The sequence below is a fragment of the Nothoprocta perdicaria genome, unplaced genomic scaffold, assembly GCF_003342845.1.
Source record: "Nothoprocta perdicaria isolate Ctin4 unplaced genomic scaffold, notPer1 scaffold_119, whole genome shotgun sequence".
Classification (NCBI taxonomy): domain Eukaryota; kingdom Metazoa; phylum Chordata; class Aves; order Tinamiformes; family Tinamidae; genus Nothoprocta; species Nothoprocta perdicaria.
Genome location: NW_020454305.1, coordinates 697372 through 711768, shown reverse-complemented (window position 1 = coordinate 711768; position 14397 = coordinate 697372). Strand labels below are relative to the sequence as shown.

At 48.7% G+C, this 14397-nt stretch overlaps 1 pseudogene; it reads right to left on the bottom strand.

Moving 5' to 3' along the window:
* Nucleotides 1–1585: 1585 nt before the first annotated feature.
* LOC112959741 lies at nt 1586–2293 on the bottom strand (annotated as a pseudogene).
* Nucleotides 2294–14397: the final 12104 nt, after the last annotated feature.

Here is a 14397-nt window from a genome sequence, read left to right as displayed (position 1 = left end):
CTGATCCCCGAGGGGGTTTATAAATGATCTTTGCTCCTGGAACTCCATAGAGCAGCAAAATCTTGTTTGTCCTCCACCATGTGCCAGATACTTCTGGCCGCTGCTTGTAGGTTTTCCTCTGTAAAACACTGGTCTGGATTCAAGCAGTCTTTTTCTGAAACTTATTTCAAATTTTAGACCATTTCCATGCCTGGTAAGCAATGTTGTGCAACACCGTTTAGGTTGTGTTATTTTTTATGCTCTCATCCACCATCGCAGCAATTCCCTCTATGGCTTCTGAACAAGCCTGCTGTGACGGGGTCAGGAATATTTTTGCTGCTTGCAGGTGCAGTCCAGCAAGGCAGGGGCTGTTACCAACCAAATTGCACCCCCGAGGCAGAAAAGCACTACAGTCTTAGAGGTGGGACAGAGGTGGGACAGCTGAGCAAATCCTCTCCCAAAACAGAAGTCCTTTATTTCTAATCCCCTTTCCCTGGAGGGAACGCTATACCTCCCTCCAAAGTGATCACTCATTTCCTTTTTGAAAATAGATTATCTTTCTTTATGGTAATTGTTAACATTTAATTCACAGTTATGTTCCCCAAAATGCCAAATCCCGGTCGTCCTTCCGCTTCTCTCTGCAATCCTCCCCCTCCCTAGTTTGCTAGTCAGCCTGTAGGTGACCGGAGCTGGGAAAAGCCTATTTCAAAGAGTTTTAAAAGCTCGAAAGAAGCTTCTGAAGGAAAGATGCTCTGCCCACCTCTCACCACCCCATGCAGATCTGATTCTACAGCTTTTGCTGTCCTCTATGATAGGGCCTGGGTTTAAGCCCTGCAGAGATGCAGCCTGCAAAGCACCAGCTCAGAGAACGAGCACATCCCGACGGAGGGAGCAGCAGCACTCACAGCCCCTCCGGACAGGGATCGGCAGCAGAAGCACCGTGGCAGGAAAGGCGCCTGTGGCAGCTGAGCAGCTCCAACCTACACGTTGGAGCACATATAGGATCTCGGCAGGGGAGTGCAGTGCAGTGCAGGGGGCTGCCGGACGCGGTGGCGGGTCACACCACCCGTCCTGCAGCTTTGCCGCTCCAGCCGCTGCCATGGCCCAGCCTTCTTCGGGAACATCCTGCTGCCATCATTTCCCAGGCTCAGGAGGAAACTCACCCCACATAACGCAGAGAGACGCCTCTCTAGTCCTCACAAATGCCTCCATCCCAGGCCCCATTTCTGTGCCCCAGCACGTTCACATCAGCAGGACAAGAGCAGAGCCTTGACCCCGCTCTACGTGCTGCCCCACACGGTGACATCTGCTGCCACCACTGTCTGTGGAAGGTGTCCAGAGGGGCCAGGAGACCTGTCACCAAGCAGGGATCATAGCCAGGAGGGGAGGCACCTTCCCTCTTTGAGAGGCTGTGGAGCCACTGCATTCTCAAGGATACAGCACGAGGATTTGCCTGTAGTGCTGATGCCTCTGGCACAGGCTAAAGAGGGACTTGGTGGAGGAAGCTCAGGCGGACGTGAGGGATGTGGAGGAAAGATTTTCCATCTGGGCAGCGCCCAGATCTCCTGCGGCTGGGGCAGGGAGAGGTGAAGGGCTCCGGCCGCTGTCAGGGGGGGCCCGGCGGGCGGGCAGGCAGGCGGGCAGCCAGCACACAGGCCAGCACGATGCCGATGAGCTGCAGCAGCGCCAGCCCCAGGGCCGCCGTGGCCATGTAGAGCATGTTGCCGCTGACGAAGGCGGTCGCCTTGGCGAAGCAGCCGTCGCGGTGCAGCCCGCGTGCGCCGGGCAGCCGCTGCCGGCAGCCGCGGCGGGCCTGGCAGCAGCTGAGGGGCAGCGAGCCGTTCTGCTCCCGCACCCAGGGGCAGGCGAGCCAGTCGCGGTAGCCGTGCACGCCGCAGCAAGCCAAGGCGCGCTGCAGGGCGTCCAGCGCGTCCGCCTTCGCCTCATCCTCGCCGTAGGCGCGCAGGGCCTCGCAGAGCCCTGCCTCGAAGCCCTGCGCGATGTCCTGGCGGTAGAGGAGCGCCGAGAGCCCGGCCGCCAGCCCGGCCGCCAGCACGCCCGTCAGGAAGGCGCCGTAGGTGCGCAGGAGGCCCCGGTGCTCCGTGGCGGCGCCGAAGCAGCCCAGGAAGCCCCAGACGATGACGGCGGCGCCCGTGGCCAACAAAATGGCGGGTGCGTTGGGGTAGTCGCTGGCTGAGAGCAGCAGGTAGCCGCCCAGCGACACCTTGGCCCAGAGACCGATGATGAGCATGGTGAGCCCGGCCACCCAGAAGACGAAGCTGAAGGCCATGAGGGAGAGCTTGAGCACCGTCATGGTGCCACGGCCGGCAGCGCTGCTGGGGACGAGGCAGAGCGGCGCCCTCAGCGTCTCCGGATGCCGAGCGGGACCCGCGTCCTCCTCGGCTGTCGCTCGGGAGAGGCCAGGGAGAGGGCGGCTTCTCCGCGCGCCGCCGGTGCGAGTTGCGGCGCTCGTCCGCCCCGTCCCTTTTTATGCGGCCCGCGCGGGGGTGCGGCCGCCGCGGTGCGTGATCCGGTTCCCATTACCCAGGGCTCCGCGAGCTGCCGGAGGAGCCGCTCCTGCTGCTGGCAGCACGGGATTAATGCGATCCGAAATACAGCAGCCCAGCACTACCCTGGGCAGAGCTCTAAACCCCTTCCCCTAACAAAATGCCAATAATCCACAGGAAGGATAAGGACTTTTTCCAAAGGGGAGATTTTATTTTTATTTCTTACACTGCATCAATCTATTGGAACTCTTTCTAGAAAGAAGCATGCGTCTGCACCCGTGTATTGACTTACTGGACATTCATTCATTCATTCATCCTGCCTTGATTTTCCCAGCTGGAAAGTATTTGCCAGGTGGCCTGACTCTGTTTAAATATTCACTGAAGCTTACAACAACAGTGAACCACAAGAGAAGGCAGAAAATGTGCATGAATATCCACAAATAGATACTGCTGCACAACAGGGGCCCCATGTGAGATGGCACCCTGGTCTGGCTGCAGAAAATAAACTGCTGCTCAGGCCACATGAGGAAATGAGGGAAACCATACGTGATGCAAGATCCCGGGCAGAGATGCAAATCGCACTCAGTGCTACCCACTGGTTTCTGTGTCTTTGACCATACAAGTGGCAACCCCCCCTTAAGCATTTTCTGACTATGACAAAAAGTAAACAGTACTTTTCAATGTAAGATTTTACACCATCTTCTCTACTATGAGTCTCCACAATGAATACAGAGCCTACTCAAAGTCTTCACTACTCTCAGTTTCATTTCCATTGTTATAGCTTTGAGTAAAACTGATTTTTTTTTTTAATGAAAATACACAATAGCCACACCAAAAGGTCACGTGCCTTTTGCTCACATCTTTAGCAAACTCTGTTTGGATCCCTGGACTGGTAACTATCCACATGTCATCACTGCCACTGGAGTTTTGCTCTTCTTACCTTGCATGGCTCTGTGTGCTTTCCTGTTTTTTCTGACAACTTGGAAACTTTCTTGGAGTTTCTCAGAGCTGCTCCTGACAAAACAAAGTCTTGGATTTCACCTTAGGGTGTATTAAGATATGTGGGAATGGTCCATAGCATGTGTGGGCAGCTCTGTCCTCATCCAGCCCCTTGTAGGATGTGAAAGAAGGAGGATGATGCAAAGGAGGCAGAAACACAAAAGTGTTTCCTTAAAGCAAGTTTGTGATTCATTGGTATTATTACGAAATATTTGATGTATAATATCTATTAATTTCACTGACAATTGAGCGCTGAACTTCTAAAAAAGATCGTGTTAAATTTCCATGTTAGGAGATGCCAGATATCAATATTCTGGGCTTTTAACCCAAGCTAAGTGGGGATATAGGGCCAAATTCTGCCTATTGTCATAGGCAGTACCACTGGAGCTGTTTGGAAAGTAAAGGAAGCTTCTGGGGTTTCTGGGATATAACCGAAGCAATAAATAATAAACCAGCTTCAGTTTATGAAAAATAATCTGACTAGCAGAGTTAGATTTTTTTTCAGACATTGGCAGAATCATAAAATATGTTTGCATATTAGTAGGAAAACTGTTATAGGCTCTGGTGAAATCATAGTAGTGAACAAATGTTCAGGATATTGCATGTGATATATGGACTGACAGCTTGATGGAAGAGGAGTGATACTCCATATATGCCATTTTGGAAAGCAAAGCATTTTGGAAATGTGATAAGGAGTGAGGATCCAGAAGTGCCCAGCTCACCAGCAAGAACGGCAATATTGAGCGTCAATGAGTGTTTGCAAACATGAGCAGCAAAAACAGCAAGCTTGACCCTGGAACACACAAACTAATGTATTCTGGAGAAAAACAGTACTTAGTGGCAGGAAGAAACCTGCCAAACAGTACATCTGAAGGATATGTGGTTGAGATGGCTAATTAGACAGCAATTTGCAGTCCTGTTTGGCATGGAAAATGCAGTCTGAATGAAGCATACGTTTTCCTCCTTCTTTACTCCTTTGCTATGGGCATGCCTGAAGTGCTACCTCCCACTGGCAGAGACATGATGGGTTTTCCATATGCACTTTCTGTGGTTTTTTGTGGCCCAAGTTTACACTTGCAGTTCTGATGTGACTGTTCCCAAGCAGTGCAGAGCCGAGGGGAAAGCTGCCCTGTGGTTCTTCATGGCCTTTTGGGGAGTTAAGTACTTTTGTGACCTAGAGGCCATGGCCATTTAAGCTATTTTAGCTCCAGGTACAAACACACGTGGCTTTGGGCCTGGGCCTGACCCAGATAACAAGATTAGATAGTCAGGACTTTTACCATAGAAGTATGGGTAAGTAAAATTCTGTAGTTACCCTGCTTGAACTGAACTGCACATGACATATTTCAAGAGAAGTATTTTCTCCGCAAAAGAATATTCTCCTTTATTGCTCTTAGCACTTCTGCAATGATGTTCCCAACAGCTTCCTCCTCTAAGGCCCCTGTGAGAGAGATTTAGTCAAAAGGGCAAAGTACAGATTTCCCTTGATTGCTGGTGGGAAAATTAGATCTGAAACGTCTGGCTGCTAGCAACAACTAAATTCACAAAAGGGATGAAGGGATCCGGAGCTTATATCCTGAACAGCTCCCATCCAGTTGTACTCTAAATTTGAATGCAGTTTGATTTTTGAGTTCCTGCGGTTTAGGAAAGAACAAGCATGGAAAAAAAGAGGGAAAGGGGATAAAGAGATCTCATGGCATGTAAATGCCCTGAACTTGGTGACCCCAGTGTGTCCTGCCTTCCTGCTAAAGCCCATTTCTCTCTGTGTGAGGGGCTCTCTATTCCATGTCCATGTGTGGAGGCCACCACCGGGCCATGAGTTCAGGGGCTCGTGTGCTGGTCTTGGCAGGAGCAGAGTGTGAGACCTGCCCAGCACACAGGGAGGAATCCCGGCCAACACTGAGCCAGGCAAGTAGGACAGGAGGCCGGGAGCCAAGCTCTAAGCAGCTCTAAATCCAGAACAGGTCCTGGAAGGACCAGCAGGAGTTGGCTACTGCAGAAAGCAGGTCCAACAGCTCCTGCAGAGGCTGCAGGGCCTGGGGTTGGCTATGGGTAAGGTTGTAAATTGAGACCAGTTTTAGGAGAGACCCATTTGTGTGCGTGTGTGTTTGCACTAACAGGCACTCACCTCCACCAGCCAGATGCTCAGTTAAAGACGGTGCTCAGGTGAAGGCATCAGCCTTCCCTAGGCACCTGGCTCAGATTTTTCATGTCACCCCTCACAGGGTTGTACTGTAGCTACTCACATACCTGTGTTTGTTTTGGGGAAGAAATTGAGGAGTTTGGTGATGCCCTCAGAGTGTTTTGCTCATGTTATACCAATGTATTCCTGATGTTATAACCGTTTATCAGCAGTATTTGCCTATCCTGTGATATGCTTAAGAATTCCCATTATGGGCAAGAGCCTTACTGGGTGAGGTACTTACAAATACAGAAAAAAAAAAAAGATTCATTTTTAATATAACAGCCAATATTGTCATCCCTTGTCATTTTAAGTCCACTTAAGTCCAATTTTGTCATGCTTACTTAATTCCACTGAATACAATAGACCTGTTATTAGGTCTAGGTTATTAGACCAGTTTAAGAAAAGTTATCAGAACCAAACTGAACTCCTTTTTCTTAAACACAGAACTGAGTGATATCTTTATCTTAAATTGGATCAGCTGGGACTGAAATCATAATTCTACATTTTCACTAAACACCATGAAGCATATATCTGCTGCAAGTCCAGGCTACATGGGAAGAAAAACATGGATTGAGAGGAAGAGAGAGTTTCCCCTTGATCTTACCATTAATTCTGGGAATGGAGTATGTTAACTTTGCGTTGTACAGCTGACTTCCAACTGAGGGTCCCTTCAGGTATTTAGAAGGTCAGGAAATTCCACACGCCTTTGGCCTCTTTACAAGCCCTTGATCCCAGAGGAAATGCTGGATAAATTGCTCCCGTTTCATCTGGGAGATGGTGAGATAGGGAGCCTGCCAAGGGGCATCAAAAGGCGGCGAATGTCGCGCTCGCCCCAGCAGGAGCAGCCTACAGCAAGACCGGTCCGAAGGCAGAGCCCAGCCTGCTGTTTCTTGGAATGTGCTTCACAAAAATCAGTAACAGCAAGAGTGCTACTTTTTTCAGACTGAATTAATTTTAGAAACCGAGATATTCTATCTGCATTCGAGATCGGCTACTTTACTATAAATAGCAAGGATCAGAGCTCCTTTGGATTAATGATTTACATCTAATGTGTTTTTTGACCTAAAAATAAAGTACAAAATCTAATTCTGGCTGTAACTTTGTAGCAATAGCTACAAAGGATAACATGACCCATGCCTCGAGCAAGTCTAACTCTCAAGGTAAATTCAGTGCACTTCCCAGCTGCCATGCGGAAAAACAGTTACAGGCTGAACATCAGATACATCTCAATGCTAGTGTTCCCAAACAGTGTGCGGGGTAGGTGAGTGGGAAAAACTGTCCAAGTACATTGCCCCACATTGGAGGGAATAAAAAAAGAATCAAGTCTCTAGGACCTCCTTTTTAGGGAGCAATTGGAAGACAGGACCATCTTAAATGTAACACTCAGGGTATCACTGAAGTTCTCATTTAGTACTTCTGTAAATGCAACTTTACAGAATGAACACTTGATACTCTATGGTTATATTAAAGCTAATAGGTGCACAGGAGGATATATGAGGGTGATCAACATATTGCCTGCAATGCAACGGACAATTGTTTATACCAACAAATATCTACCAGTAGTTGCTTCTTCCTTCCTAGAGCTTGACAAAAAGGTCAGTAGGGGAAGAGGAATATTGATCATAAGCAAGCTCCAGGATTTCTAGGTCTTTGATCTGGTCAGGGATTGGCTAATCCCAGGAATAATCGTCACAGTGTCCAGCAGGAAAAACAGAGTCCAGCAAAAAAGGGAGTCCAACATGAACACAGGCTCAGTCAGAGTGGCACGTTTATATTTCTATGTGTATATATATATGTATATATCTCTTCTTTGTGACGTTTCCAAGCATTGGAGACAATGTCATCCCCATGAGAGGGCCACCAGGCACTCTGTGTTGAGTGCTTACAGGAAACCACGGGGTACAGTCTGTTTTCCTGGGATCACTGAAACCTCTGTGTGCTTCCTAAGGTGAATGCTTAGAGAGTTTCCATAATACTACAGCATTAGAGCACAGGATTTTCCAAGCCTTGGGGTCTGCATTCACAGACTTTTATAGCTCCCTTTCATTGCTCAGGTAGAACGTGCTTTCCTCAGGCAAACATCACAATTACCTGTTGAAAAAGTCATGGAAATCCTATTTTTAAATAAAAAGTTCTGCATGCCAAGAACACATCCCACCGACATTGATGCATTAGTCCATGTAATCATTTGTCCACCTGCTTGTCATCTCTGACAGCCTCAGACAGGAAGAAATCTCTTTCACTCTCCAACGATGGTAACAGATTGAAGATTTTTACTATGGTTTTCCTTGAAAAATGCCTGTTGCATCACTTGTTAAATGTTAGAGCTTGTCTGCATGCATTACAAAGCATATACCAACATGACAGTGAACATGTGGGTTACAGGCCGTTCTCGAGCTTCCTATAGGGTTGAATACTTAGTTACTTAGCACAATTTTCAGGTACTTTTAAGGTTTCAAATCTTTATCTCCTGCTCTGAAATTTTCCAAAGCAGATATTTATCCAGACTGCTTTGGCATTTTTTTAAAAAGCTTCCAGCAACACTGGTTCTATGAAAGCTCTTTAAAAATAAAAATAATAATAATAAAAAAATTTAGAGGAAGGAAGAGTATTTCTCTCTTTTAAAAACATTACTGCAATCACTTCCAGGCTTTGGACTGGAAACTTGACGTTTGGCAAAGGAATAGGAAGGCTTTTTAGGAGGTTGTTTTTCTGCAATTCTCAGAAGAAAAGGATTAAATTTGTGCAGCAATAAAACTCTACCACTAACTTGCTTCACACTTCCCCAGTCACGATGGTACCTTTTGTCTGAAACTGCTGGAAATTCCCTCTGCACTGATTAAATTACTTCAAATCAAGTGGATACAGCATAACATACCTCTAGGCCTAGAACACTCAATTTTTCACTGCCCAAGACAGTCATTCAATAAAAGTGAGCGCAGATCTGAGTGGAGCAGAATTGCACCCATGTAATTTCTCAACAGTGAGGGTGGCAGAGCACTGCAACACGTTGCCAAGAGAGGTTGTGGAGTCTCCTTCTCTGGAGGTCTTCCAAACCCCACTGGATGCAGCCCATGCTCTAGGTGTCCCTGCATGTGCACGGGGGTTGGACTAGGTCATCTCTAAAGGTCCTTGTTAACCTTGAGAATTCTGTGATTCTAAAGCCACAATAGCACAGGAATTAAGTCCCATGAACTGTGATGTGACCTGTAACTTCCTTTCCATCACAGTTCACAATACCTAGATGCTACAGTCACCTGCCACATCTCTAACTTTACTCCCTGATCTGCAGCAGTAGCTCTGACAGCTTTATAGAAAGCTATCTAATTAAAAGATGACTGGAACACAAGCTCCTCACCTTATTGCTCAGTTACACAAAAGTGTTTAGGAGTAATTTCAGTTTCATACAGTGTATCATAGTTCTCTGTAACACAATTCTGGTCCTTACTAATATGCCCAAGAGACATTTAGTTCATGAAGAATCTGACTTTTCATATGGAACTTCCACATCTAGCTGTGTGTGTAAATTTACATGTGTGTAAATGAGTTCCCAGCTCAAACTGGGTTTAGTCACAACTGTTCACAGGTATTGTATCACAAACTATTCTGCTCTGTGATGGCAGCTCTGGATGTGTCCATGGGCATTTTCTACATGAAGAAAAGCTCTTGGCAGTGATATTTGCCATCTGTGGGTTTGCAAAGTCCTCTTCATTAGTTTCTCCACTCTTCCTTTTTAATAACTATGTAATCTTACCTCACAGATTGCTGCTGGCAGCATGGGAAACTACGCAAGAAAGTGAACTCCAGGTTAGTATTTTTTATTAAAACATCTTCCTTAACTCTGGTGTGCCATCTGCAAGCATGGATTAAAATAAACTGTTTTATATGGTGCATAAAACAGAGGCATCATACCCTTCTGTTCTGCTGCATTTTTTTCCCCCCCAAGAAGCACCATGAGCTTAGGAAGCAGCCAGGCTGGAGCCATTCTGTTTTTTAGATCTTTTCCACTGAGAAACTTGATGGCAGGGCACAAGTAGCCCTTAAGCAAGTGGTTCAGGAAGTTATTGCTGTTAGTTGCTAGATTCTCATCTGAGATGGAGGCGCAGATTATAAATGTGCTTCCAGGCCACTGTCAGGCCGGGACTGGATTTGCATGAAGTCTCACCAGCTCTGGGAGCGTTCCAGCTAGGAGCAGTAACCTCTAAATGAAGGGTGGTGACTTTTAAACAACTGTACCAGAACCATAAGTCCTAGAGTAGGGTGGGAGGGAGCTGTCTTTTATAGTCACATGGCAGTCATCATCCTTTTTTGCCCAAAGTCCTTTCAATCTTGTCTTTGTTTCCCTTTATGTCCTCCATTTCCTCAGCAAATGCTTACCTTAAGGTAAAAGCCTGCATCAAGATCACAAATATTTGCCAGAACCCTTCAAGTTAAGCTCAACCAGGCAAGTAAGAAGCATTGCTCTTTCTTGACAGAAGGATTACAAAATATTGTGTGCTAAGGATTGCAAGTTGGCTTTAGCCCAACTTTTCTGCTCCGTAGCTCTAATCCAGACTGTCATTACTTGAAGACAGCATTGTACAATAATTATTTCCCTCTAGGAACAAGACCAGATATAAAAGCTCCATTGTTTCTCCTTGTCTTCCAAGGCTTAGCAGTGTTATATCCTGTTGTGGGACTTCTGGTTACCTCTAATGAACGGAAAGATTAACTGTGCAATGCAAGGCTCCCTTACAGGCACGTCTGCCTCCTTTTCCAGCCCTTCCTGCAAAGCAGCACGAGCTCCGACTTGCTTCCCGGGGGTGCAGGCGCATGCTGAGCTCCGGGACACGGAGACCCGGAGCTCCCACATGCCTCTAGCTGTCACTAGCAATAACACACGGCTCCCCCGCGCCCTTCCCACAGGAAAGATTCCCAAAACAGGCCCGCGCTGACACTGCCCAACTGCTGCTGCCACCCGGGCTGTGCTGTTTGAGGCTGAGTTATTGCTTGTGACAGACTGAGCCCTGATTTTGTAAGGATTTTAAAGGCAAAATGTAGAATTGGGAGGAGGCAGAAGCAGGCCAGGGTGCAGTATGGTTTAGCAGGCAATTTTCATGGAAAAAAAGAACCACATCGGGCAGCTCTTGCTCAGGGACGCAGCCCCGCGGGGACAAGTGAAACGCTCAGGCCTCTGCAGGCTGTGACCTTGGGGACGGCTGAGCTCGTCCTGCAGCGGGAACCGGCTCCGGCCAGCAGCCCTTCCCGCTGGGATCCCACGGACTCCGGGATTCACACGCATAACTGCAGGGCTTGGTGGTGCCTGACGGAGGCAGCGGGATCAACGGAGCACCCAGCAAGGGCATCTCCCGGTTCTTCCTGAAACGCTGCCCCCCTCCTAACCCAGCTCTTTTCTTACCTCTAATAACACTCTTCTCCTCTAGCTCCCGTGCAGGTACCCGCCCTGAATTCCATGCTGCCTAAACATTACTTATATTTCCTTATTCTCCATGGTAGTCTCCCAAATCCGTGTTCAGAGGATCCTGAGGGTTCTGGCTCTCACGCATGGGACTGTCCTGACCTGCCCATTTCATTTCTGCAGCCCCATTGCTCCATGGAAGGAAACACAAGCAACTTCTTGGGCAGATACCTGGGAGTTTTGTGGCCTGTGATGGTGTCTCTAACCTGTGCCCAGCCTCTAGCATGGTCAAAATCACATCAGAAACACCTATGCCTAAAGCAGGCTCAACCACAACACACACTAATGAAGGGACCTCAAAAGTACTCTGCTGTGACAGGTAGCTTTGCAATGAGGCTCTGAATCAGTCAAAACGAATGCATTTGAGGGACAGTTAAAAACCTGAAAAAAAACACATAAATCAGCTGCTGAGGCCTGTCTTCACTATTGACATCTGAATCCCTTCAGCACTGATCTCAGAACAATCCCAGGATTTGAGGGATTTTAAGAACTGAATTTATGTATTATACTTGGCCACTCAGCAGACACTAGTGACCCATCTTGTAATTGCTAATTAACAAGGCATTCAATTACAGCAACCCCCTGCAAATATGGATCAGAAAGCAATTTACAGTCCTGCCCCCTGCAGTAAGAGCTACCTGTGGTACCAGCTGCAGCGCTGGCACGAGCCTGGCAGAGAGCACCCTAACAGTGACACATCTGCAGCTCTCAGCAGCTGGGCAGTCCTGCACTCCTGGCTCTGCTGGCCATAGAAATGCCCACATCTTTCCTGACTGATAAACTTTCCCCTGATCCAATGCTGGCAGCACTGCAGCACAGGCAGAATGACCAAAAGCACTGGTTTGTTTCAGGAGACACCTGCACCTTACCTTGTCCTGGTAAAAAAACACGTTCAACTGCTACTCTGCTTTAGCTGGGCCAGCAGAGCTGACTATGCCTCGTGTAACTGTAAGTGAAAGTGTGGCTACTGCTGACGGACATAAGCAGTGTGCAGCATTTGAACTAAAGGAAAAACAAGTTAGCAGGGCTCACGGTTTTGCCACAAGCTGGGGAACTGCCAAATCACATTGGGTCAGATTGGGTCTCTTCTGCAGACTAAGGCAAGTGCTACCCAGTCCTGAACAGAATCTAATACTTTTGTAGCTGAAATAACAGGAAGCTTAGGAACACAACCATAGTCCACCAAAGGGTTCAAAATGCTGGTGAAAGACACCAGGGTATTGTAGCAGGAGGAGATGCAGCTCTAAAAATGTTAAATTCTCACCTAAGATGTATAAGTTGAATTAAACACATTGCTCTGAAAATTCTTGGGGCCTGAGTGTGTGCCTGGCACCTGGTTAAAGTAGTTGGGCAACTTACAATAAAAGAGGGTAAAATCAACTGTGTAAGGACCTTGTTGCAAGTGTGTGACTTAAGATTCAGGTCAGTGGGACGTTGCAGCTGAGGGATGAATCCACAGTCATTGAAAGCTTGTTCCTGGGCAAGGATGAGTAAATCTGACCGTAGACCTAGTTATTAAAACCTAGTTATTAAAAATAGACTCAGAAGCAGCTAACTGTGGTTAGTGGGTTGAATTTGCATCTCGAAACATCAGTATTCTTGGGATGCAAACAAAGCCCCTTGACCGACTTCCTGAAAGGAGCAGCCAACCTCCTCTGGCCCTGTACAGCATCTCCCCTTCTTCAGTGGCCTTCACTGATCAGGTCCTGTAAATAAAATAAAAGGAAAAATATTTGAAGTACTTGGAAGCTTAGTGTGGATAGCATAAGCGTTAAAATACCCAGAGTGAAATTTTCTTCCCAAATTTTCGGGCATCAGATGTCTGTTTTTCAGAAGAATGAAGATCCGAGTACCTTATACATTTGCTTGCTATTTTGAAAGCTCACCATTTCTACACACCACATGCTTCTGGAACTCTGCCCAGTCCCACGCCAGCCCCTAGCCAGAATATATCCCCGTTAATATTTGAAAAAAAAGGCAAAAATGTGAAAATATACTTCCAAATCCCTTCTCATAAAAAATTGTATTATTTAGATAATAATATTTTCCATAGACTAAGTGGGTGCGTTACTCCACTTTCATTAAACTGAGCTACCTGAAACAGAGCAGAGGAGCAGGAAAAAAAAAAAAGTGGTAGAGGCAGTTTATAAAAATAGTAATTTTCTATAATCAGCCTTTGACACAGCTTTCTTGGAAAGGTTTTCCTGACCACTAAAATACTTGAACATGCCCATCTGCTTTGCAATTTAAGCATCATCAAGCACAACCTGGGACCAAACATGAAAAACCTGATTTTTCAGGTTTTCCGAGCGAAACCCTGGCCGTGCCCGGGATGCAGGGGCAGCGGGCGCAGGCTTCGACACGAGCCTCTTTTATCCCCTACATCCTTACACCTTCCCAATCCGCTCGCAACGAGGCAGCGTGGCCAAGCAGGAGACTTTGTGGTGACGGTAACGGAGGAAAACACCGGTCCTGCGGGCAGGACGCACACACGTACACACATATAGACACACATATAGACACACATATAGACACAAGCACACACGTTACGTGCCGGGATGCCGGGCGGGGCCGTGGCTCGCGCCGGGACACGTCCTCACCACGACGCCAGGGGCTCCCTTTCCAAAGGATCCGGCCCCGGCACAAGCGGCGCCCGGGACGCCAGGGGCTCCCTTTCCAAAGGATCCGGCACAGGCGGCTCCCGGGACGCCAGGGGCTCCCTTTCCAAAGGATCCGGCCCCGGCACAGGCGGCTCCCGGGACGCCAGGGGCTCCCTTTCCAAAAGATCCGGCACAGGCGGCTCCCGGGACGCCAGGGGCTCTCTTTCCAAAGGATCCGGCCCCGGCACAGGCGGCGCCCGGGACGCCAGGGGCTCCCTTTCCAAANGCGCCCGGGACGCCAGGGGCTCCCTTTCCAAAGGATCCGGCCCCGGCACAGGCGGCGCCCGGGACGCCAGGGGCTCCCTTTCCAAAGGATCCGGCACAGTCGGCGCTCGGGGCGCACCTCCCGCCCCGTCCCGCCGGGGGCGCCTCGGCCCCCGGCCACGGGGCGCGGAAGGCGCGCGGGGCGCCGCGCGCATGCGCGCCCGCTGCACCATGGGAGTTGTAGTCCACCCGCGAGGCCCGCGGCGGGCGCGCGCAGGGCGAGGGACTCCATTTCCCAGCGTGCCGCGCGGCGCCGCGCCGCCGCTCCGTGACTAGCGCCGCACGCTGCCTGCCTCGCGCGCCCGCCGCCCCAGCGCCGCCGCGGGAGCCGCCGCTCCGGGCGGG